Source organism: Eschrichtius robustus, chromosome 16, assembly GCF_028021215.1.
Source record: "Eschrichtius robustus isolate mEscRob2 chromosome 16, mEscRob2.pri, whole genome shotgun sequence".
Classification (NCBI taxonomy): domain Eukaryota; kingdom Metazoa; phylum Chordata; class Mammalia; order Artiodactyla; family Eschrichtiidae; genus Eschrichtius; species Eschrichtius robustus.
In genome coordinates, this window is record NC_090839.1 from 36,332,162 (window position 1) to 36,359,735 (window position 27,574).

The following is a 27,574-nucleotide window of genomic DNA, read 5'->3' on the forward strand; positions in this document are numbered from 1 at the left end:
AAACAGTTAAACATTCTTTTACTCATCAAATAATAGTTAAATTAATTGATTTGACAAACTAAAAACTTTTGTCAAAACTTTTCTGCTTTATTCAGTTCGTATCCTTGCTACCTGAATTTATGGAAAAGTCTAACTCTTCTCTAAGATTTCAGTCTTTTCTATAAATGTCCTGTTTCTGACATGCAAATGTGGTCATTTTCACACATTTCCAGGAGCTCCCCACAACTCCTTACACTGATACTCGAGCCCTTGCCTGATCAGATATAAAGACTTTTCTGACCTCACATTCCACTGACCCTGTTGAGACTGTTTTCATGATGCCATGTTATCTGCTGTCCCCAAATCATCTGTGCCCTGTCACAGGCTGCAGGTGCCATATACACATGGTAAATGCCAACTCTTCAAGCAGTGGATTTGTCTCCTGTAAGACCACCTCAAACCTCGCCAGAAAATTTCAAGAAATGAATGCTTGGTGGGCTTGACGTCCCACACCTACTTAGTTGTGACCCGGGACACAGTGGCTCTGGACATGATAGGAAACAGATGCATTTTGTTTACTACAAAATTGATTCAACACAGCAATGTCTCATTCTCTCTCTCTCTCTCTAGCTCTCCTTCCCCCCTCACTTTTCACATTTACTCTTTTTTCTTTCCTCTTTTCTTCCTTTCTTCCTTCCTTTTTTTCTTTCTTTCTTTTTCTCTTTCTTTCTTACTTTCTTTCTTTCTTTCTTTCTCTTTTCTTTGTTTCTTTTCTCTTCCTTCCTTCTTCTCTCTCTCTCTCTCTCCCTCTCTTTCTTTCTTTCTTCTTCTCATTTTTCACCTAGGCAGGGTTTAGAGTGTTTGAGCCGGAGTACCTCATATTTTCAAAGCATGGGTTGAATAAAATAATGTTGAAGATTTCATCTAGCACCAGAAATGATGTATTCTAAAGGTCATGAACGTGAGACCTCATCTTTTATAGCACCTGCATTGTGATGCCTGGATTGAGTTTGTGAGGCCAGTGTTTCCTACAGACCCCAGAATACTCTCCAGAAACCACTATCTACATACATCACGTTTGTTGGACACAGACCATCTGATCAATATTAGATTTCTGGGGGGTAAAGAATTCAGATGCTATTTAACAGTAAGACCTTTCAAGGTCAAAAAATATGTCCATTCCTATCTCCTTCTCCAATCCATCTGAAAAATATTTGGAAATTAAGCAGGTGTGTAACATGTGAGTTTTCTTTAAGATGGAATTGCCTACTCCTTTTGGTTCTGACTGCCAACGGTATTTTTACAATTAATTTAACATTAGATAGACATGAAGAAACATGTTTCTTATCTCTGCAGGAGACCGTACAAAGTAATTGGGGACAGATTACTCTTTTATTTCAGATTGGTATTATTTTTCATGTCTTGCATCAATATTTTTCTTATACTGAAGGAAGGGCAGAACTGTGTGCACCTGCACCTTTGCTATCTAATATTAATGCTTCTCCACAAGTGGTTCAAAGTGTATTTATCAGTGTCTTGAATTTATTTATTCTTTATTGAAGTTACAGTTATTAAATTATCCTTAAAAAATCAATTATTTGTCAAAGAAAAAAAACTCATTTTAGAAAGATTTGTGTGTGTGTTTGAGAGTAGAGAATTTTAACTATATAAAAATTACGATGACTAGCACATATTAGCCACCCAATAACTATTTGTTAACTATGTTCTTCCCTTTTATTTTTCTATGTTGGATAAGATAAGATAAAACCCACTAAAACTAGAACAAAAACTAACAAAAACAATAAAATAAGTGTTTACTAAAAACTCTCCAGAAAAAATTTTGAACAATTTTTTTTTCATATTAGTTGTAATGAGAATTTTTGGAATTTAAATTCATATTTTCTCCTCCACCAAAGGGAGTCTCAAGAAAAAAAAAAAAATTAACTTCATTATAAAATGACACCTGACATACAGCGAATCTATTGACTTCACAAGCCCGGGATAAACTGCCACAAATTCACGGTTTAGTTTCATTATGTTGATGCCATACAAACATGCATTTATAAGACACATTATTATACTCTTTCTACATTAATTTCTTCAAATTTACTTCTGGAAAAAAAATTGTTTTTCTTCTTCATAAAGTTCTTTTGAAGTGGTATGTATCATAAATATATTCATGGATCCATACTCATGTATCAAACTGTGTATTTATCATCTCTGCTTGAATGCTTTGCAGGTATATTAAAGATAAAGTTAGAATTTCATTTCTTGGGTTGTTTGCATATCTTGGCTTATGTGAATAATGCAGAGATAAACATGGGTGTACAAATATATCTTTGAGATCTCGATTTAAAGTTTTTTTGTTAAATACCCTGAAGTGGGATAGCTGGATATGATGACTCTATTCTTAATTTTTTTGAGGAATCTTAATTTTGTTTTCCATAGTGGCTGCATGATGATTTTACATTCCCATCAACAGTGTACAACGGTTCCATTTTCTTCACATTCTCACCCACACTTCTTCTTTTTACCCTGATAATTACCACCCTAATGGATGTGAGGTGATATCTCCTTGTGGCTTTGATTTGCATCTCCCTGATGAATAGTGATGTTGAGCATTTTTCATGTACCTGTTGGTCATTTGTTTGTCCTCTTTGGAGAAATGTCTATTCAAAATGTGGTATATACATACAATGAATTATTCTTCAGCCTTAAAAAAGAAGGAAATACTGCCACATGCAACAACATATATGAACCTTGAGGACATTATGCTAAATGAAATAAACCAGTCATAAAAGGATAATTACTGCATGATTCCACTTATGTTAGATCTCTAAAAGAGTCAAACTCATAGAAGCAGAGAGTAAAATCATGATTGTCAGGGCAAAGGGGAGGGTGGGATGGGGAGTTGTTCAACAGGTATAAAGTTTAAGTTACGCAAGATGAATAAATTCTAGACATCTGTTGTACAACATCGTGCCCATAGTTAATAATACTCTATTGTACACTTACAAATTTGGCAAGTGGGTAGATCACTGCTGAGTGTTCCTAACACAGTAAAAAAGCCACTAAATGTCTTAGTTCTTTCTCTAGTCATTCACCCCTGAAGAAATGTCTTTATCAGTTAAAGAGCTGCTAAAACAAAACAAAACAAAAGGAAGGAAAAAACCAACACCGATTTTCAGTTTCTTTGATCACCCTCTCTCACTCTCACATTCAATCCATGTTCTATTCATTTCATCTCTAGATTTATCTTGGATGTGTCCACTGTTTTACATCACCACCTTTATGATCCGGGACCAAGCCACCATTTTCAATTTTGTAGATGCTGTGGAATCCTCTAACAAAATTTTCACTTCACTGTTGTCTTCTCCTATATATTCTTTAGAGAATATCCAAAGTGATCTTTTTAAAACTTGAAAATATCATGCACTGTCCCATTGCTTGAAAGTCTGCAATGGTCTCTAATTGCGCTTAGAGTAAAAGCCAAATTCCCCACCACGGCAAATCCCTCCCTGCTCTGGCCTTTGCTTACTTCTCTCTAAAGTTAACTTGATCTACTTTCCTGTCCTCAAGAGGTGAGTTCATTCCACTTAGTTGAGGCTGTTCTGTGTATCTGGGTCACCCTTCTGCTGACTTTTGTCAATGCTCTACCTTCCCAAATTCCAGTTCTCTGGTTTAATGCTATATCTTTAGAAAGAGCATTTGTGATTAACCCAACAGTATTAACGTTCATAACCCACTAGTCTTTTCCCCACCATTCGGTGTTTTATTTTAATACTACAGACTACTTTCCACATATTGTAACTTCAGTAGAAGCTTTATCATTTCGTATGACTGGAACCAGTAGTTGGTTGAATAACTGCAATCACAACAAAATGACAAAGACTAAAATTATTTATTTTAACTGTGTGTTAACAAAGATATGTGCTTTCCTTTACTGAACTTTAAGTATGTTGTTGAATGATTGGAGGTTTTTCTAGATCTTTCTTTTAATAGCATAACCCACACTACTTTGATTATTATTTCTAGTTTCAATTGCTTAATTTAAATTAAATGAGAAACTAAAGATACCTGTGAAACAATCAGAATGTCAATCCTTCTAGATTTTGATACATTTTAAAAATTGTTTGTAGATGTATCTCTTGCTCTTAATTTGGCAGGGTTTCCTGTTGTTTATTTGTCTTTCTCGATTGTTTTGTTTTGTTCTTATTGCATTTCTCCAAAAATTGTGCTTATATTTTTTTCTCATAGTAATCACACAGAGACTAAAACTGTTTACATCCTGTCCTTGTGCTCCTCAAATGACATATCTGTATTGCCCAGACCTGGAAATGGCACATATTACATTTACTCACATTCTATTGGCTAGTCCTCAGTCACATGATCACAGTTAACTGCTAAAGAGGCAGGGAGTGTAATGTAAATGAGTGCTCAGGAAGAAGAGGAAATGGGCTTGGTTAGCACATAGCCAGTGTTGGTAAAACTCTTTTTTAAGTCCACTTTAATATTGTGATACAAATTGGGCCCTATTTAATATGGTAAGTTCAAAAAAGAAGATGAACTAAGTTTTGTAAGTGTTATTTGTTCTGGAATGTTCCATGTAACAGTCTGTTTATCCTTCTTATTCAAATCTCCGGGCAGGCATTGCCTGAAAAGACAAGTTAGTAGGAGGTATTTTATCCTATTAATGGTATCCTCCTTTAGAAATTACTCAGCATATATAGAGACAGGATCAGAAAGAGACCTCTTGAAAAAAATATATATATATATATCATGAGGATCATAATATAAGTTGGCATTATACATAGTATAATGTTATAGACATCTAACTATTAAAATAGTCTCTACTATTTCCTGGCCTACCAGTCAGTTCTGTTGGCTCTCACTTACCTACTAGGTGTCAGTTAAACATTCTTGAGATTTAATAAAAAATTGACATTGGTGGCTGCATCAAGATTGTTTTGTTGGCCAGGAATAGCTGCCATACAGGTGGATTAATCCTGGGTAGAATTCCTTAGAAGTACTGAAAATACCACCTCACCAAATATATCACATTACTCAGGAATAAACTGTGATTTATAAAACCCACTTTTAAAGAGACTTGGCTGGGTTATTTTTCACAGAAATCCCAACAAAATATTAATATCTTAACTGGAGAGAGTAATAAATTAACCTCATACTGCATTATTATCTCATCATGAATGAATGTATTAAATTACCTAACTCTATGCAAATGGCTGAAGGTATGCAGGGGAGGACAGGTGAAATTGTAATGGCAAAGTTTGGGGAGAATAGAAAACTGGATATAGATACTGAATTAAACACTTCTGGCAGGTAGGGGGCATTAGGGGAGTAGAAAAGTAGCACTAACTTATAAAAATTTTTTTGTTCTGGACATGCGCCTGTACTTCTTGTTCAGGGCCTGCTTGTTGCAAGTGTTTACTATTTCTGCTCTAAAGAGCAGTTATAAAAGCCCTTATATTATGCAATAGCCACTTCCATACAATATAAAATGACATCATCTCCTGGTTGGAAAGCAACATCAAACATCAGACCAATCATATGTCAGTGGGAACTCAAGATAGATTTTTTTAGCAGCTTTATTGAGATATGACTAATATTAAACTGCACATATTTAGCATATACAATTTGATGAGTTTGGACATATGCTTATGCTTGTGAAACCATCACCATAATCAAGGTAGTAGACACATACATCACCTTGAAAAGTTTCCTTGTGTCTCTTTGTTGTTGCTGTTGTTATTGTTTTGGTTTTTTTGTTTCTGGATTTCATAAGAACCATTAATATGAGATCTACTTTCTTAACAAAAGTTTAAGTACACAATACAGTATGGGTGCTATGCTATACAGCAGATCTATAGAACTCATTAATCTTGCATAACTAAAGCTATGTACCAATTAAACAACTCCTTGTTTCCCTCTCCCCTTGGTCCCTGAATCACCATTCTATTCTCTACTTCTATAAGTACCTCATGTAAGTGGAATCATGCAGTATTTGCCCTTCTGTGATTGGCTTATTTCATATAACATAATTGCTGTACAACAATAAAAGCAATTAACTCTATGTATACACAAACATGGCTAAACCTCAAAAAATTTTGTTGAGGAAAATAAGCCATACACAAAGGAGTACATACTGTATGATCCATTTATACAAAATCCAAGAAAAAATTACCCTATGGTAATAGAAATCAGCATAATGGTTTTCTTGGGTTTAGATGAATATTAATTACTAGAAAAGTGAACAAGAGAATGTTCTGGAGCAGTAGTAATATTCTATATCTTTATCTGGAAGATGATTACATGCTTGTGTGCATTTGTCAAAGATCATACAACAGTACACTTAAGATTTGAGCATTTTCATGTACTTAAATTGTACTGAATACTGGTAGGCTAAAAAACTGTATTAACTTTGCACAAAGAGTGAAGATGCAAAAAAAATGATCATTCAATGAGAGATATTGAATCTCAAATTTTATCTGAGTCACTCTCTATGTGGCACCTGTTTCTAATAGATCCCTGCAGCAGAGAGAAAGAAGAAAACAGAGAGAGAGAATATTTTCATTTCCATTTTTTTAAACATCTTTATTGGAGTAAAATTGCTTTACAATGGTGTGTTAGTTTCTGCTTTATAACAAAGTGAATCAGTTATACATATACATATATCCCCATATCTCTTCCTTCGTGTGTCTCCCTCTCTCCCACCCTCCTTTTCCCACCCCTCTAGGTGGTCAAAGAGCCTGGAGGTGATCTCCCTGTGCTATGGGGTTGCTTCCCACTAGCTATCTGTTCTACGTTTGGTAGTGTATATATGTCCATGCCACTCTCTCACTTTGTCCCAACTTACCCTTCCCCCTCCCCATATACTCAAATCCATTCTCTAGTACGTCTGCGTCTTTATTCCCGTCTTGCCCTAGGTTCTTCATGACCTTTTTTTTTCTTTGTTTAGATTCCATATATATATGTTAGCATACGATATTTGTTTTTCTCTTTCGGACATACTTTACTCTGTATGACAGACTCTAGGTCCATCCACCTCACTACAAATAACTCAATTACTTTTCTTTTTATGGCTGAGTAATATTCCATTGTATATATGAGCCACATCTTCTTTATACATTCATCTGTTGATGGACACTTAAGTGGCTACCATGTCCTGGCTATTGTAAATAGACCTGCAATTAACATTGTAGTACATGACTCTTTTTGAATTATGGTTTTCTCAGGGTATGTGCCCAGTAGTGGGATTGCTGGGTCGTATGGTAGTTCTACTTTTAGTTTTTTAAGGAACTTCCATACTGTTCTCCATAGTGGCTGTATCAATTTACATTCCCACCAACAGTGCAAGAGGGTTTCCTTTTCTCCATACCCTCTCCACCATTTATTGTTTGTAGATTTTTTGATGAGGCCATTCTGACCGGTGTGAGATGATATCTCATTGTAGTTTTGATTTGCATTTCTCTAATGATTAATGATGCTGAGCATTCTTTCATGTGTTTGTTGGCAACCTGTATATCTTCTTTGGAGAAATGTCTATTTAGGTCTTCTGCCCATTTTTGGATTGGGTTTTTTGTTTTTTTGATATTGAGCTGCATGAGCTGCATGTAAATTTTGGAGATTAATCCTTTGTCAGTTGCTTCATTTGCAAATGTTTTCTCCCATTCTGAGGGTTGTCTTTTCTTCTTGTTTATGGTTTCCTTTGCTGTGCAAAAGCTTTTAAGTTTCATTAGGTCTCATTTGTTTATTTCTGCTTTTATTTCCATTTCTCTAGGAGGTGGGCCAAAAAGGATCTTGCTGTGATTTATGTCATAGAGTGTTCTGCCTAAGTTTTCCTCTAAGAGTTGATAGTGTCTGGCCTTAAATTTAGGTCTTTAATCCATTTTGAGTTTATTTTTGTGTATGGTGTTAGGGACTGTTCTAATTTCATTCTTTTACATGTAGCTGTCCAGTTTTCCTAGCACCACTTATTGAAGAGGCTGTCTTTTCTCCATTGTATATTCTTGCCTCCTTTATCAAAGATAAAGTGACTGTATGTTTGTGGGTTTATCTCTGGGTTTTCTCTCTTCTTCCATTGATCTATATTTCTGTTTTTGTGCCAGTACCATACTCTCTTGATTACTGTCGCTTTGTAGTATAGTCTGAAGTCAGGGAGCCTGAGTCCTCCAGCTCTGTTTTTCTTTCTCAAGACTGCTTTGGCTATTCGGGGTCTTTTGTGTTTCCATACAAATTGTGAAATTTTTTGTTCTAGTTCTGTGAAAAATGCCAAGGGAAGTTTGATAGGGATTGCATTGGATCTGTAGATTGCTTTGGGTACTATAGTCATTTTCACAATGTTGATTCTTCCAATCCAAGAACATGGTATATCTCTCCATCTGTTTCTATCATCTTTAATTTCTTTCATCAGTGTCTTATAATTTTCTGCATATAGGTCTTTTGTCTCCTTAGGTAGGTTTATTCCTAGATATTTTATTCTTTTTGTTGCAATGGTAAATGGGAGTGTTTTCTTAATTTCACTTTAAGATTTTTCATCATTAGTGTATAGCAATCTCTAGCAATGCTAGAGATTTCTGTGCATTAATTTTGTATCCTGCTACTTTGCCAAATTCATTGATTAGCTCTAGTAGTTTTCTGGTAGCATCTTTAGGGTTCTCTGTTTATAGTATCATGTCATCTGCAAACAGTGACAGCTTTACTTCTTCTTTTCCCATTTGGATTCTTTTATTTATTTTTCTTCTCTGATTGCTGTGGCTAAAACTTCCAAAACTATGTTGAATAATAGTGGTGAGAGTGGGCAACCTTGTCTTGTTCCTGATCTTAGTGGAAATGCTTTCAGTTTTTCACCATTGAGAACAATGTTGGCTGTGGGTTTGTCATATATGGCCTTTATTATGTTGAGGTAAGTACCCTCCATGCCAACTTTCTGGAGGGTTTTTTATCATAAATGGGTGTTGAATTTTGTCAAATGCTTTCTCTGCATCTGTTGAGATGATCATATGGTTTTTCTCCTTCAATTTGTTAATATGGTGTATCACGTTGATTGATTTTCGTATACTGAAGATTTCTTGGATTCCTGGGATAAACCCCACTTGATCATGGTTTATGATCCTTTTAATGTGCTGTTGGATTCTGTTTGCTAGTATTTTGTTGAGGATTTTTGCATCTATGTTCATCAGTGGTATTGGCCTGTGGTTTTCTTTCTTTGTGAGATCTTGGTCTGGTTTTGGTATCAGGGTGATGGTGGCCTCGCAGAATGAGTTTGGGAGTGTTCTTTCCTCTGTGATTTTTTGGAAGAGTTTGAGAAGGATGGGTGTTAGCTCTTCTCTAAATGTTTGATAGAATTCACCTGTGAAGCCATCTGGTCCTGGGCTTTTGTTTGTTGGAAGATTTTAAATCACAGTTTCGATTTCAGTGCTTGTGACTGGTCTGTTCATGTTTTCTATTTCTTCCTGGTTCAGTCTTGGAAGGTTGTACATTTCTAAGAATTTGTCCATTTCTTCCAGTTTGTCCATTTTATTGGCATAGAGTTGCTTGTAGTAATTTCTCATGATCCTTTGTATTTCTGCAGTGTCAGTTGTTACTACTCCTTTTTCATTTCTAATTCTATTGATTTGAGTCCTCTCACTTTTTTTCTTGATGAGTCTGGCTAATGGTTTATCAATTTTGTTTATCTTCTCAAAGAACCAGCTTTTAGTTTTATTCATCTTTGCTATCGTTTCCTTCATTTCTTTTTCATTTATTTCTGATCTGGTCTTTATGATTTCTTTCCTTCTGCTAGCTTTGGGTTTTTTTTGTTCTTCTTTGTCTAATTGCTTTAGGTGTAAGGTTAGTTTGTTTATTTAAGATGTTTCTTGTTTCTTAAGGCAGGATTGTATTGCTATAAACTTCTCTCTTAGAACTGCTTTTGCTGCATCCCATAGATTTTGGGTCATTGTGTTTTCATTGTCATTTGTTTCTAGGTATTTTTTGATTTCCTCTTTGATTTCTTCAATGATCTCTTGGTTATTAAGTAGTGTATTGTTTAGCCTCCATGTGTTTGTATTTTTTACAGATTTTTTTCTGTAATTGATATCTAGTCTCATAGCGTTGTGGTCAGAGAAGATAGTTGACATGATTTCAATTTTCTTAAAATTAGCAAGGCTTGATTTGTGACCCAAGATATGATCTATCCTGGAGAAAGTTCCGTGAGCACTTGAAAAGAAAGTATATTCTGTTGTTTTTGGATGGAATGTCCTATCAATATCGATTAAGTCCACCTTCTTTAATGTGTCATTTAAAGCTTGTGTTTCCTTATTTATTTTCATTTTGAATGATCTGTCCATTGGTGAAAGTGGGATGTTAAAGTCCCATACTCTGATGGTGTTACTGTCGATTTCCCGTTTTATGGCTTTTAGTATTTGCCTTATGTATTGAAGTGCTTCTATGTTGGGTGCATAAATATTTACAATTGTTGTATCTTCTTCTTGGTTTGATCCCTTGATCATTATGTAGTGTCCTTCTTTGTCTCTTGTAATAGTTTTTGTTTTAAAGTCTGTTTTGCCTGATATGAGAATTGCTACTCCAGCTTTCTTTTGATTTCCATTTGCATGGAATATCTTTTTCCATCCCTTCACTTTCAGTCTGTATGTTTCCCTAGGTCCGAAGGGGACCTCTTGGAGACAGCATATATATGGGTCTTGTTTTTGTATCCATTCAGCCAGTCTGTGTCTTTTGGTGGGAGCATTTAATCCATTTACATTTAAGGTAATTATCGATATGTATGTTCCTATTCCCATGTTCTTAAATGTTTTGGGTTTGTTATTGTAGGTGTTTTCCTTCTCTTGTGTTTCTTGCCTAGAGAAGTTCCTTTAGCATTTGTTGTAAAGCTGGTTTGGTGGTGCTGAACTCTCTCAGCTTTTGCTTGTCTGTAAATGTTTTAATTTTTTCGTCAAATCTGAATGCCATCCCTGCTGGGTAGAGTAATCTTGGTTGTAGGTTTTTCCCCTTCATCACTTTAAGTATATCCTGCCACTCCCTTCTTGCTTGCAGAGTTTCTGCTGAAAGATCAGCTGTTAACATTATGGGGATTCTCTTGTATGTTATTTGTTGTTTTTCCCTTTCTGCTTTTCATATTTTTTCTTTGTATTTAATTTTTGATAGTTTGATTAATACGTGTCTTGGCGTGTTTCTCCTTGGATTTATCTTGTATGGGACTCTCTGTGCTTACTGAAATTCATTAACTATTTCCTTTCCCATATTAGGGAAGTTTTCAACTATAATCTCTTCAAATATTTTCTCAGTCCCTTTCTTTTTCTCTTCTTCTTCTGGGACCCCTATAATTCGAATGTTGGTGAGTTTAATGTTTTCCCAGAGGTCTCTGAGACTGTCCTCAATTCTTTTCATTCTTTTTTCTTTATTCTGCTCTACAGTAGTTATTTCCACTATTTTATCTTCCAGGTCACTTATCCATTCTTCTGCCTCAGTTATTCTGCTATTGATCCCTTCTAGAGAATTTTTAATTTCATTTATTCTGTTGTTCATCACTGTTTGTTTGCTCTTTAGTTCTTCTAGGTCCTTGTTAAATGTTTGTGTTATTTTCTCCATTCTATTTCCAAGATTTTGGATCATCTTTACTATCATTATTCTGAATTCTTTTTCAGGTATACTGCCTATTTCCTCTTCATCTGTTAGGTCTGGTGGGTTTTTGCCTTGCTCCTTCATCTGCTGTGTGTTTTTCTGTCTTCTCATTTTGCTTAACTTACTGTGTTTGGGGTCTCCTTTTCGCAGGCTTCAGGTTCGTAGTTCCCGTTGTTTTTGGTGTTTGTCCTCAGTGGCTAAGGTTGGTTCAGTGGGTTGTGTAGGCTTCCTGGTGGAGGGGACTAGTGCCTGTGTTCTGGTGGATGTGGCTGGATCTTGTCTTTCTGGTGGACAGGTCCACGTCTGGTGGTGTTTTTGGGGTGTCTGTGGCCTTATTATGATTTTCAGCAGCCTCTCTGCTAATGGGGGGGGTTGTGTTCCTGTCCTGCTAGTTGTTTGGCATAGGGTGTCCAGCACTGTAGCTTGCTGTTCATTGAGTGGAGGTGGTTCTTGGCGTTGAGATGGAGATCTCTGGGAGATTTTTGCCATTTGATATTACATGGAGCTGGGAGGTCTCAATTTGGGATGATTCGTTGTGTGTTCATTGTCAGATGCAGGGTACATCAAGTTGATTTTGGAGATTTAATCTGCTGGTCCTGAGGTCGCTGGGAGAGATTTCCCTTTCTCTTCTTTTTTTTGCACTGATCCTGGGGTTCAGCTTTGGATTTGGACCTGCCTCTGCATGTAGGTCACCTGAGGGCGTCTGTTCTTCGCTCAGACAGGACGGGGTTAAATGAGCAGCTGCTTCAGGGGCTCTGGCTCACTCAGGCCATGGGGAGGGAGGGTTACAGAATGTTGGGCGAGCCTGCAGCGGCAGAGCCTGGCATTATGTTGCACCAGCCTGAGGCCCGCCATGTGTTCTCCCAGGGAAGTTGTCCCTGGATCACGGGACCCTGGTAGTGGTGGGCTGCACAGGCTCCCTGGACGGGAGGTGTGGATAGTGACCTGTGCTTGCACACAGGCTTCTTGATGGCTGCAGCAGCAGTCTTAGCGTCTCATGCCCATCTCTGGGATCTGCACTGAAGCTGCACTCATGCCCGTCTCTGGAGCTTCTTTAAGCAGCGTTCTTAATCCCCTCTCCTCGCACATCAGGAAACAAAGAGGCAAGAAAAAGTTTTTGCCTCTTCGGCAGCTCCAGATTTTTTCCCAGATTCCCTCCCGGCTAGCTGTGGCACACTAGCCCCCTTCAGGCTGTGTTCACGCAGCCAACCCCAGTCCTCTCCCTGGGATCTGACCTCCGAAGCCCGAGCCTCAGCTCCCAGCCGCCACCCGCCCTGGCGGGTGAGCAGACAAGCCTCTCGGGCTGGTGAGCGCTGGTTAGCAGTGATCCTCTGTGCAGGAATCTCTCCGCTTTGCCCTCTGCACCCCTGTTGCTGCACTCTCCCCCGTGGCTCCGAAGCTTCCTCCCTCCGCCACCCGCAGTCTCCTCCCGCGAAGGGGATTCCTAGTGTGTGGAAACCTTTACTCCTTCACAGCTCCCTCCCACTGGTGCAGGTCCCGTCCCTATTCTTTTGTGTCTGTTGTTTTTTTTCTTTTGCCCTACCCAGGTACATGGGGAGTTTCTTGCCTTTTGGGAGGTCTGAGGTCTTCTGCCAGCATTAAGTAGGTGTTCTGTAGGAGTTGTTCCACATGTAGATGTATTTCTGATGTACTTGTGGGGAGGAAGGTGATCTCCACATCTTACTCTTCTGCCGTCTTGAAGCTCCTCCCATTTCCTCTTAAGTCTATGAGTGCAATCAAAATCTAAATTGAAACACCAAAGATATGAAAATAAAATTAATAACAGTAAGGAATTCAGAGACACTGATGAATTGAAAACAGGTGAGTCCATAAATAAACAGCCATGGTAAATGTAAATTTAACACCCTCTATGTGATTCTGGAAAACATGTACACACCTGGCTTCATGCTATTGGGCATGAGCTTAAAAAAATTTGGCCCAGATATATAAATCAATGTACTTAAACACAAACAATTAATAGTAAAAACTCAGAGTTCACATTGGACCTTTGGCTCTCTCTTCAGATGAACTAAAGAGGAAGGTTTGACTTAGCTTTCACAGAACTTTAAAAGTCTTAGATGTAATAGACTTAAGTCTCTTAACATTACTTTGTCAAGTTCAGGAAAGTTGGCCAAGTTAAGCTCTGAGGTACGTCTGGGACTGATGTAGTTTTCCCTGAGATATTTGTAGGGGTTGTACATATAAATTAATGAATTAATCATGACAATGTTATAGCACAGAGTTCTAATAGCTCTCCAGTTGCATAGTTCCAAAGTTATTCATTTAAAGTTTTCAGAAACAATAATTATGGCAAAACAATTTGTATAATCTTAGTAAAATCCTGTTACATAGTCCTATTGAATAGTACTGACTAAATTCTTTAAAAAAAGAAATAAAATAAACCAATATAAATACTCTAAATTAACAGTTACAGGAAAATATGTACCAAGGTGTAGACTACTTGACGGGTTAGAAAGAGATGAATGATCATATTTAAAATTTGCCTATTAATGAACAGATGTCAATCTGGAAGGAATTTCTCAAGATGATCTACAAGGATTAGACCTTGATCCTCTTCTACTGAACTATTAATACAATTTGGGCAGATGTTCTAGATATCAATATCTTCAACTGTGTGACTCAAGGCTGGGATTTAAATCACTTTCTGTCACAACAGGGCTACACAACAAACCATCCCTTTATTAGATATCTATTGATGCATAAGAAATTATTTAAAATGTTGGTAGCTGAAAACCACAATACTTTTATTCACTTATGATACTCTTGGTCAGCAATTTGAGCTGGGCTCAGCTGGGTGATTTTCCTTCTACCCTCTCCTAAAGTCACTCATACAGCTCTGGTCAGCTTGAGGGTTGGCTGGAGGCTAGCTGGGATAAGGGGCCTCAGCATATCCTTGATCTGTATGGCCTTACCCTCCAGTTGGTTAGCCTAGGCTTGCTCACATGGCAACAGCATGACCAAAGAGGACAGAGGGATGTGGCAAGGCCTCTTGAGGCCCATATTCAGAAGTCACACAAAATAAAGGTCTTCCACCTTATTTTGTTGCTCAAAAAAGTCAATAGGCCAGCCCAGATTCAAAGGGTAAGGAAATAGATTCTACCTGTCAAAGACAGGAACTACAAATAATGTGTGGCCATTTAAAATGTAGCACAGTCCTCTCCTTGGCACAATTATTTAGATTGCTTTTTATGAAAAATACACTTACCACCATCTAAGACCACCAAATGTTGTGATGTATGACAACCAACTCTCTAGGGGGAAAAGAGCCTTGATTTGTAGCATTTGCCCATTTCTATGGTATGAATACTACCAGGATGCATAATTTCAAGCTACTGATATGACATCACTGATTGTAAGTTGGGAAAATATGCACACAATCGGCTTTCAAAAGCTCAGATGAGCTGGCCCCAGCACACCACTGCCTGAAATTCTCATCCAATTATGGCATCAGATCTATGTTCATTATATCAAAATATGCATCTAATCCAGATGTAGATGGGGCTTCTTCAGTGTGACTTTTCTTGATATATAGGTCTATAAAATGATGCATTATCTGCTTTCCATACTCCCAATGCACAATTTTGAAATGGTGACATGATAACTAGAGTAGTCAGTGTCATTCAAAAAGGAGAGGAAAAAACATCACTTAGCAGGTACTGGTGCACAGCAATTTATATACTATAGCAAATAGTATCAGGTTTCCCTACCCCAGGAGGTGGCAATAATTCTTGATTAGGATCCTGATCTGCTCTATGAGATTAACTCTCTAGTCTATTGCTGTCCTTAGGTCTTGACAGTACTCTTTGGGTATTTGGGTATTTGGCCCTGCCCTTTAGGACTTTTGCTTTGCCTCTGAGATGTCTCTTTTCCATAACAAATACTGCATATTTCCAGCTGAGGAGCTTTCTCATCCTATTTCTTACTTAGGGGAAATTGAGGGTCCAGAAGTACGTTTTCATTTTGCACTGTCTATGCCACTTATAGATCATGGTGCTGTAAATTCCTAAAAATTATTTTGGTTTTCCTATGTATCAGATTACAGTCTACTTCATTCAACAAAAAACATACCCACAATTCTTTGTGACCTCTTTCTTAGACTTTTTCAGAGCCATTTTAGATTTAGATTTCTTTGTGATCTTACTCTTAAATTCCTTAAAAGTCTTTTTGTCTAAATGAGAGGGTTTACTAGAAATCAACTTAAATTTTTCAGAGATCTTAACAAAGTGTATTACAGCTACACTATTGGTTTGATATTTACTCTAAGGTGTTTCTTAATTTGAGATTTTTTTTTCTGCTGGAGAGACTAGAGATGAGATAGTTTTATTTTCCAACCTATCAAGTCCTGTATTTTCTCTAAATTCTGCTGGCAAATTGAATATCTCCTTCTTTAGTTCATTTCTGTCTTCTCATACATCATTAAATGTAATTTTAAAAGACGTGTTTCTTAGCCATATCCACAAATTCATTAGTACAGTGCAATAAGGACCAGATAGGAATAAGGGGATAGGTAGCAAAATTGGCCATTATGGTAGCTGGTCAGGGCAAAAGAGACATCTACACTGGCTCTTAAAGGAGGAGTAGAAGGTGGTCAAGTTGAGCACAAGGAACACATGTTAATATCTTCATGTAGTTCAAAATAATTTCAGTATGGATTGCTTAAAGATACAGTCTAGTTGGGACTCCACCATGTTAGAATTTGTACTACATCCTGAAGGCCGAAGGGATGGAAAGGTTTTAACAGGGGAAAGACATAATCAGACTCATAATTAGAAAGTTCACTGAGGCATCAGTGTGGAGAGTGAAACACTAAAGGAGGAGAGACCAGTCAGGAGTCTATGCCAGCCACTCAGGCATGAAGGTATAGGGTAGCCTCAATGGGGGCAATGGCAGTGGCACCACAGCAGGACTGCAGAGTGCACGAGTGCCAAGATTTAGTGTTGACATGGAGGGTTTGAGGAAAATAGTGTTCAAGACTCTTAGGTTTCTGGCTTGGGCAACTGACAAGGAGGTGATGCATTTACCAAGAAGGGGCATCCGAGCAGTTTAGATGTGAAACAAAGGAACTTATAACACATCCAACTGGAAATGCCTGATAACAAGAAAATTATGATCTTTCTACTAAAGAATACCTTGAAATCTGAATATACTGAATATCTATCCACAGAGCTGGTCTGGGCACAGTTCTGCCATCAGCCTTATTTAAGAGTCTGTAATATATTAGAGTCCCACAATATGACTATGGGATTGGGACTTCATAAGTCATAACAAAGCATATGTTATACATATAGTTAACAACTGCAAACACACACACATACACACACACACTCACACACACACACACACACACACACACACACATTCAAATGTCCTCTGTCCAGGTATTAAAAGGTACTAATTCAAAATGAAGACCAGGCACTTCAGTCAGATCACCTGGATTCTAATTTAATTTGGCACTTCCCACTATGTGATTTGGTGTTTCTTGTAATGACTCCCTTTTCTTTCTCAGTTTACAATTTAAATCCTCGGTTTTACAAATAGAGTACTGCTATATATCCCACAGCTTGGATAGGAGCTGGCACTTCTGAAGTACACACATTTAAAGAATATATTTACTCCAAGCCACTAAAACTGTATTTGAAGAGAATACTTAGGGATTAGATGACTCACTAATCCTTGTTTAGATATAAGAAACAAGAAGGAGACCAGGAGATGGATAAACACACATTTTACACACAAACATACTCACATACTCTCCCGAGTGAGGAAAACAGAGACAAGCTCATACTAAACCCATATGCACAACAAAAGAAAGAAACGCCTTCCAAACCCAGCAAATGTTTTGCCAGTCTTCAGAAAGGCTAGTCTACCAAGGCCCTTGAGGATGAAAATGAATGTTTCCCAGGCTCACTTTAGTGGATCAAGCAGTTGGCTGCTGAATTGAAAAAGAGAGGCAGGCAGCCATTGTCAAGAGGGGAGAGTAAGTCTTTTTTTCCGTTGTCAACCCAGATGCACTCCCTTCCCCAGTCCTTTCTCCATTTGGTATCTTGGGTCACCAGCAATGGATTTAAGATTTCTACTCAAACTTGCTACTTGTATACAAACTCCTCTAGGTGCAGAAGTTCAAATTCAAAGGTCATTTCATCTGACCAGAGAATAACTAACTTCCCTGGAAAAGTAAAATCTGGCAGCAGAGACATGGAACCTCTGTCCTGCATCATAATCCACAGTCTTGCCTGTCCAAGTGTGCCTCCTATGAAGGTGTTCGACAATGAGTTTGGTGATGTGCTACTGACTCTTTGCCTACACACTTTCCCCAGTAGATTTCTATAGGTGCCTCTAGTGTGTGACACTGGTGGTTTTTGTCCCTAATCACCCCTCAGTCAGGGTCACATATCTCAAATTAACTTATGTAGTTTCCTCCTTGCTTCAAATACTATTGCAGTTATGGTTCCTCCTATTTATTGCAAAGCATAAGAAACCCAGCTAAACGTTCAGGAGTACCAGTGATGGGCAGAAACCAAGTAAATTTCTATCACCTTCCATAAATATGTATATTTAGAATATTTTAAGTGTTAAGTTTATACTGTGAACTCAAGCAGTGGTTTTGAAATGGGGGTGATTTTGCCACCAGGGACATTTTGACAAGGGTTTGAAGAATTTTTGGTCATCACAAAGGGTGAAGGAGGTGGGTACTATTCACATCCAGTGGCTAGAGGTCAAGGATGTTTGCTAAATATCCACAAAGTTCAGACAGCCTCCTACAACAAATAATTATCCAACCTAAAAGGTCAATAGCACTGAGGTTATGAAACCCCGCACTGGAGACAAAATGGTGATCCAACAGTGATGTCATCAACTTGTAAGCATGACAGATGCTCTTCAAATGCCTCAGCATACGTAAATTTGCACATCTGTAAAAGTCAGAAATCAGTGTTAAATTGAGATGATGAGTTTCTAATAGAGAGAAGTGACCTGAGTCAGAGGATCATCTAGGAAGACGTGTCTGAGGAAGTCTTGCTTGAAATGAAACCTGAAAGGTGAGTAGAAACCACCTATATGTAAGAAGGAAGGAATAACATTCCACAGGAAAGGAAGATTGGGTGGGACGACCCTGTGGCAGGAATAAAACAGACAGAATCTGAAGGACAGTGTTGATGGAGTGCAAAAGCGGGGGTGGAGCTTGGCATGGATCGAGTCTGGGAAAGGGAGGCAGCTAGAGCCTGTGGGGCCTCAGAGGTTATGTTAGGGACCTTTAACTCTATCCTAACAGCAATGGGAAATAATGACACTTTGAACTAAAGGGAGGCCGTAGTGATAGTGGATGATCATTCTATATCCACATAATAAGGGTTAAAATGGTCGATTTTATGTTCTGTATATTTTACCATAATAAAAAAAAAAGGTAGCAGTATGTCATTTATGGTATGTAAATGTAAGAACTTAAATGGGTGATCAAATTCAGAAGTTCAAAATAGCCATAAATGTGGGTTTTGAGATAGTGCTGTACTGTAACTTGGTGTCAACAAAATCACTGCTTTGTGTGTGACCAGTTTCACTTCATTCTCAGTCAAGTGCTTCCTGATCCAATTTAGAGCCATGAAAATTTTTCCTTCTGAATGTCAAAGCAAGGGTTCACTTGAACCTTGTTAGAATTTCCAACTGACGGATTTCCTTTCCCAGATGGAAATTCTTCTAGCTCAAGTAATCTTTCAAGGAGAAAAATGTCTACTATGAAATTTCTTAGGGTTGGGTCCTTTTTCTCGGTATAAAAATATTTGTGTCTGAATGGAAGAGGCTGAATAGTGAACAGAGATAAGACTGCCACCACTTGGGTGTTAGTGACCTTGACAGTCTCATTTGGGGCCTGTTACTATATATTATAGCTGTTTCGCGTGATCATTTGCATTCACTGGTGTTCAGCATTCCTGGACATCTGGCTTGTTCAAACGAAATACTAGAAGAAATATACATCTTTAATAAAAATCAATAATAGCATTGTTTTTCTTTCTGTTTTTTTTTAGCATAACAAACCTTGAAGTATTTAATCAAAGAAGGAAACCTGAGGTTTCTTTATACATGAATACATTTTCCAAACAGATATATTTTTAAAATATTTTAAACCTGTTTGATGCTGTTTTTTCCTTTTTTTTGAAATAAAATAAAATATTTTCTTATTTGTAAGGAGAGTGGTGATGGGATTATAAAATTGATAATTTTTTTTTTTTTTAGTTAATATAAGCCGAAACTTTGTAACAATCAGTAAGGGGTGCAAACTGAACCTGATCTTTGGAAGATCATTCTGTACTTTATATCTTAGAAAGAGAAGAAAATGAGTACTGGTACTTTGCTCTATGTCTTACAGAAATGCTATCCAAGAAAACTTTCTATAATCATAGAAATACTATAAAACATCCTATAATATGTGCTGCCCAATATGGCAGCCAATAGCGCCAATGTGGCTGCTGACCCCTTGAAATGTGACTACTGTAAGTGACAAATTAATTTTAAAATTTTATTTCACTTTAGTTAATTTAAATTTAAATAACTACATGTGGCTAATAGCTATTGTATTGGACATTGCAGCTTAGAGTTTTAAAATGTAATTGGAGGAGAAATAAAGGCTGACAATCATTCTAGAAGAGAAAGCTCTTTTTGAACTTTTAAGGCTTGTAGCAATTCATTAGCCACGTAACTGATGTCAGTGAGTATTTGTTTTTTAAAAAAACTCTTTAGTTAGCTTTCAAATGTCAATTCATTTTACAAAATGCAATAAAATCCGAATCTGTATTCATGTTATAAAAGGAAATAAAAAAAGAACTTGGTCAACAAGAAATCTATAGGTGCTAATGTTCAAAGTACACGCTCTCAGTCTATAAATCATTATAATACAAATCATAGATTTAATTCACCTGGGCTGAGCATGCAACCCTTCATGGAAGTACATGCATAATCTCAATAAACTTTTACCCTGTAATAATGCAAGGCACAGAAGAGTAAGAGTCTAAGAGATTACTTTCTTATTCAAACTAAAGATCCTAAGAGCAGCCTGTAAGGACGACAAAAAAATTGATTATCATAGGTCCTGATGTTGAAAACCACAGATTTAAACTAAACGATATGTTGGTTTTTCCTGTTGGAATGCTTTCTCTAAACACAGCGACAATATTTCTGTCCATCACATTTTCCCCCACCCAGAGATAAGGAACCCATAAAACGCAGGCTTGACACCCTCGTAGAAAACAGGCATTTGCCCTCAGAGGAGGTGATTTTTTGCTTCTGACTTTGATACTTACATATGTGTAACTGTGTACTTCCTTTCTTCTTTGAACGCAAGAGTTTGCTAACTGGCTTTATGTATTTAGCCACTCTCCACTCTCCTCATGCGTTACAACACCCATGAGTGTGACTTTTCTCTTTCTTGTGATATTTAAGTCCCTAAACCTCATACACAAAACATTAAATGAATGCATTTTTGGTGTATGTATTAGCAAAAAATCAAACATTTTTGCACCAGGAAGTTCTGAATTGGAATTCTAACCTTCTTGCTTACCAACTGTGAAAATTACTTAATTTACTTAACTTCTCTGAAATTGGAAGTAGAATTGATCACATCTCTGCCACAGTTTTGTGAGTGTATCATTACTAGTATTGGTGGCAATAATAATGGTAGATAACAAGTCTTTATCAGCTCTATGGGGCAGATAGGTTTATTGTCCTGTTTTGCAGATGAGGAAAGGAGCTTTAGTAACTAAATTGCTAAGCTTGATTCCAAGCACGTCTGTTGAACTCATAGCCAGCGTGAAAAAGCTGGTACTGTGATCCACATCGTTGGTCCTCAAAACAGGGTAGCTCTTAAAAAATTTAAAGTTTTCAAAACAAAAGTATTTCTAATGAAACTGTACAGTGAGCAATGTAGCGATTGCTCATCTACTCAACACCAAGAACAGCCATACATTTGACATAGTTTCTCCAGATCATGTTCTTTTTGATTTTAAGAAAAATAAAGCAATTAGATAAGATGAAGTCTTCTTCTCAGCCCTCCCCAGCCCCACTGCCCATTTCCCAGAGGTGCTGCCCAAAAATGTCCAGCTGAGGAGGAAGTGGGTGAGTTGAATCCAGCCATATACCTTGCTGTGGGGCTGCATCTGTTTCAAGGTGTTGGTTCACATTTAAAAAATTTGTACAAATAGATCTCAAAGGCTAACAAAAGCCCTGCCACTCCTTTTTCTCCTCTAGTGATTGCCCCAAGAAAACTACAATCATTTATTCATATTTCCTTATTTTCACTATTTATGTATGCATAATAAATACATTTTTGTTTTATACCTTTTAAATTTTCCATTAATAATACTATACTATGTGTATCGTTTTCCAGTTTGCATTTTTTATTCTAAATTATGATTCCAAGATTTATTCATATTGATACATATGGATCAAATTCCATCATTTAAAACTGCTTACTATTTGGTTGGTTATCCATTCCCTTATTGATAGTTATTTTGATTATTTGCAATTTTCAGTGTTACTGTGAATAATAAAAATAGGACAAAAATGTAGCAGTCCCCCTTGACTCCTCTCTACCTCAACTCTTCTCCTTCCTTCCCATCCACTATCAACCCATCAGCAAATTTTTTGGGCTCTGTCTTCAGAATGTATCCATGCTAACCAGTGCCATCATCATCTCTCTCACCTGTATTAATGAAAAGAGCCTCTGGTTAACTCACCTCTCTGCTTCTCCACCTTTCAAAATAACTACACACAGCAGTCAGTGACATACATCGTAAGACATTTCACTTTTCTACTTAGTACTTTTCTCTACTTTCCCATGTCACTGAGACTAAAACCCAAAGTCATTATCATGATTTACAAACCTTTTCTTCAACGATTTTAATCTTTTATCACATCTGGTAACCATTCTGCTCTAGAATGGCATCTGACTCAGAGCCTTTGTTTCCTACAAAATATCTGCCCTAAATTGCTCTCACTTTTTGGAGGTCTGTGCTCAAATGTCCCCACATCAGGTAGGCCTTTTCTTGCCATGTGTTCTGTAATAGCACCTGCTCAATTTATATTTTCTTGCTATGTCTTCCCCCACATAAAATTAAGTAAGTTCCTGAAGAGGAGATATTTTGTCTGATATTGATAAATCCCCAGGACCTAGAACAGTCTAGCTTATAATAGGTGATCAATCAGTACCTGTTAAATTAACTAATGGATCAATATTCTTGTGCGTGTTTCCTTATGCACATGTTCAAGAGTTAAGTTTTATAGCCATGATATATACCTAAAATTGAGATTTTTTTTTTTTTACATTGTATGGTTTAATTCTAAACTTGTCTCTAAAATAGCATCAATTTAAACTTCAAACAGCATATCTTTGTCAGACTTTTTTAAGCTTGACCAGTTCTACCAGTGGAAATAGTATCTCACTGTTGCTTTGTCTTTTCTCTGATTACTAGGGAGGTGTAGCATCTATTCATATTGGTCAGCATGGTTTACTCAACCACTAACTGCCTGTTCAAAACCTGTACCCATTTTTTTTTTTCTTACTGGTTTTAAGTACTGTTTTGTATTTTAATTATTAATTAAAATTATTAACACACTCAGATCTTTTCCCAGTACATCACTTATCTTTTACATGTATTCATAATGTCTTCCACTGTATAAATTTTTAAGGCTATTTTCTCAAAGTTTCTGAGGGCTAGGAATCTTGAGGAAGCTTGTCTGTGTTGTTTGGGCTTAGGGGCTATCATGGTGTCACAGTCAAACTGCTGACCAGAACTTCAGTCATCTGAGTTTAACTGAGGCTTCTGCACTCACGCACATGGCTACTAGAAAGTCTTAGTTCCTTTCTGGCTTTGGTTGGCTATCTCAGCTCCTTGCCATACCACTCTCTTCATTTGTTGCCTGAAAGTCCTCATGACACATCAGTTGGCTTCTCCCAAATCAAGAGATCCAGACAGACTGAGCCTAATATTGAGCTGAAATGTTTTATAATCTAATTTTAGAAGTGGCATAACATCACTTCGGCTATATTCTTTTTGTCACACAAGCCAGCCCTCATAGAATATGGCATGGAACTAACTACACAAGGATGTGAATACAAGGGGGCAAGGATTATTGGGGGCCATTGTGTAGGCTGTCTACCACAGATGATAACTGATTAGTGTCAGAAGGACTCAGTGATTTAATAGTTCTCTTTTTTTTTTAATGAACACAGAATCAATTGGAGTAGTGGTTCTCAACCAGCGGTGATTTTGGTCCTCGGGGGACATTTGGCAATATCTGGAGACACTTTTGATTGGCACAACTGTAGGGGAAGGGCACTATTGGCATCTAGTGGGTCGATGCCACATATGTTGCTAAATATACAGGATACCCCCTCACAATAAATAATTATCCAGCATGAAATATTAATAATGCTGATGTTGAGAAGACCTAAGTTAAAGAAAATATAAACAGTATGTATCTTGGTTACTAAATAGATATTTCAGCTAATTCTATTCAAAGGATGATAAACATGCAAAGCAATTTACAATCACACACACACACACACACACACACACACCCTGCAGATGATTACATCAAACCAAAGAGTTATAACCTGTAGAATACACCATCTATTAAAATAAAATTTGGGAGCATCTCAGGATTCTAGCTAGCAATTATCTATTAATGTTAATTGGGCCAGTTATTGAAAAGGTATAAACTTGAGCAGAAAATATGATATTGTTTCTCTAATTTCTCCCATAGATGATATTTTTGTGTTTCTTTTCCCTGTTCTGTGTCATAATGTTATTGGGTCAATGACTACACCTCCCAGGCTCACCTAAGCATGTGAAGAACAGGTATGAGACTGGATGGCTGGAGAAGAGGTTGGACCATATTATTTTCCATTCCCTCCCTTTTCTGGCACCTAGGTCCCTGCCAGGGTGGTGTCACATTAGGATTGCAACTCCAATCTGGCAGCCCCTCTTCTACCACTCCAGTGCTCACCAATTCTTAGTGCTGGCATTTCCCATTTTGGTGCTCCAGATCTTGAGGTAATGATGGATTTCTGCTGTTGTTAGTCACTGAGTGTCTCACATCTTTTGCTGGATCTCTATATCCTGCCATCTCTCTGTACATAAGCCCATAGTTAAATTTTTAGAATCCCATCTGGAGAAAACCATAATTCAAAAAGATACATGCACCCTGGGATTTCCCTGGCATTCCAGTGGTTAAGACTCTGCTCTTCCAATTCAGGGTTCCATCCCTGGTCGGGGAACTAAGATCCCACATCACATCATGCAGCCAAAAGAAAAAAAAAAAAAAAAAAGATACATGCATCCCAATGTTCATTGCAGCACTATTTACAATAGCCAAGACATGGAAGCAACTTAAATGTCCATCCATCATGAATGGATAAAGAAGATGTGGTATGTATATACAATGGAACATTAGTTAGCTATAAAAAAGAATGAAATAATGCCATTTGCAGCAACATGGATGGACCTAGAAATTATCATACTAAGTGAAGTAAGTCACACGGAGAAAGACAAATATCATATGATATTGCTTATACCTGGAATCTAAAAAAATGATACAAAAGAGCTTATTTACAAAACAGAAAGAGACTCACAGACATAGAAAACAAACTTAGGTAGACTGGGGACCCCACTTATGAATGGCATCTAAAGTGAGGACAGTTTTGTGAGCCTAAGTCCTTAACTTGTGGGGTCTGCATTAACTGTGGGTAGTGTAGGAACTGAACAGAATTGTTGGACATCTAGCTGGTATTGGAGAATTGGAAAATTGGTGGTTGTTTGGGAAATCAAACAATTCCTTAGAAGAGTATAAGTTTTATGCTGGTCCATTCACCACTGAATACTTAGAACTAGATCAAGATATATAGATATATATACAATAAATAATTATTTTATAAACCATGGTGGTCCCAGGACAAGCTAGAGAAATAAGTTAGAATAATTTAGGGTTTACTTAGGGAAACATATATTCTAAAAGACTATTATAGTCCATGAAGACTGCAACATCATTGGGAAAGAATTCTTTCTTAAATATTCTTCAGTACCCTAAAGATAAAGAAAAATAATCAAAAATAGAAAGTTACAAAGGTATTTCCCATTTATAAGAGAATAGAGTACAAGAATTATACCAAATTTGTATTTGTCCTCAATCCTAGATATTGACATGGGAATTATAGCTGATGTTTTATTTAGACTGGTAAAAGAGGAAGTGGAGGAAGAGAAGCCCAAAGAAGAATGGAAGAAGATGACATTAAATTTTAGTCCTCAGAAAATACAGCATGGTCCACTATGAATGCAACATAGCCATTTATCACTCACATTGACACTAATGTTGGGTAGCAGAAGACAGAGAAATCCTAAATTAATGTAAGAACAGTTGATTATTTAACACTATATGCTTCTATATATGGTTTGTAGGCTAGCCCTTAACTGGATGCTTCATTTAGCCCATCTGTAAAAAGGAAGTAATAATACCTATTTTCCTAGAAATATCCATAAACCTAAATAAACATATCCATAAATCTATTGTCAAAGTATTTTGAAAATCTAGACAAACATGGTTCTAAGAATTTTTTAAATAGATAACTGTAAATTCCTGAGTGAAAATAATTTAGAATTAGATGTTAAATGATGAATATTAAAATTTTCCCTATGCAAAAATCTTCTCTTAAAGAAGCTATGCACCTAAAACTACTGTCCTAATTTTTCTTCCCTTTTATTGCTAGTGTTTTAATAATCACAGAACCTATATCAGCTTTCACTATCCTCTTTTGCTTCCCAGAAAACTTTGTAGATGTAAGTTGTAAGTTCCATTGTTTCCATGTCTCTAAATTTAGTGACCCCTTCCCTTCTCACTACTGGCCACACCATTCAAGAACTATTGTCCTAAAGACTAATGAAAGATCTTCCTACCTTGTCATCAGTTTATTCTTGTTCCTAATAATTTTATGTTCTACTCTGGGAATATACCCAGATATAGATGTACCTCTCAGAAAAAGTCACTCCCAATTTTCTATCAATTAATTAACTCATTATCAGTCAATTGAAAAAGAAGTGCCAGACTTTCACTTGTCTGATTCCAGCCTACCTTTGAAAAGGTAGGGCCCTGGCAGGGCCCTACCTTCTTCCCTTTTACCCACAGTCTGGCCAAATGGGCACATTTCTAGTTCTTTAATACTCCCCATGCGTGACTATCCCCATGTCTCTGTTTCTCCCGTTCTTTCCACCTAGAAGACTTTTCTCCATCATGTTCAAAGCTGGTCTTAAAGGCTGACTCCTTCTTGAAGTCTTTTCTGACCCTATATAATGATCCCTGAACCTAATGAGAGGGCACCTCGTGCCTTACACTTGCTTAATGGGAGTGTCATTCTCCTTTGAGAGACCGTTACCTGTGTTCTCAAAAGTCAGAATCATGTAGTGACTGAGCTTATGGCCTAGAGTCACTGTCTGGGATGGGAATCTGGCCCAGGTATTTCATCCATGACTGGGCAAGTTACTTAACCTCCCTCTACTTTAGTTTTCTTATTTGTAAAATAGGGATAATAAAAAACTATCTTCATAAAGTTGCAGCAAGGGTTAATTGAGATAATATCTATATAGTTTTAAAATTTGCCTGGCAGATAGTAAATGTCAGCTGCTGCTGTTCATTGTCTCTTCCTTGTATTCCTAAACCATCACCGTTTTGACTTTTCTTTCTCAGTCTGACTAACTCCTGAGTCCAAGTTAAAATCATCTCTCACCCATCACAATCACCTTCTCACTGGCATCCTTGTGGTCACTCTGGACCTCCTTCAATCTATTTTCCACAAAAGGCAGAGTGATGTCTTAAATGCAGAACCGTTCATATCACTTCCTTGTGAGGATGTTTCAGTGGTTTTGCAATACATTTAGGATGGACTCCCAGGATC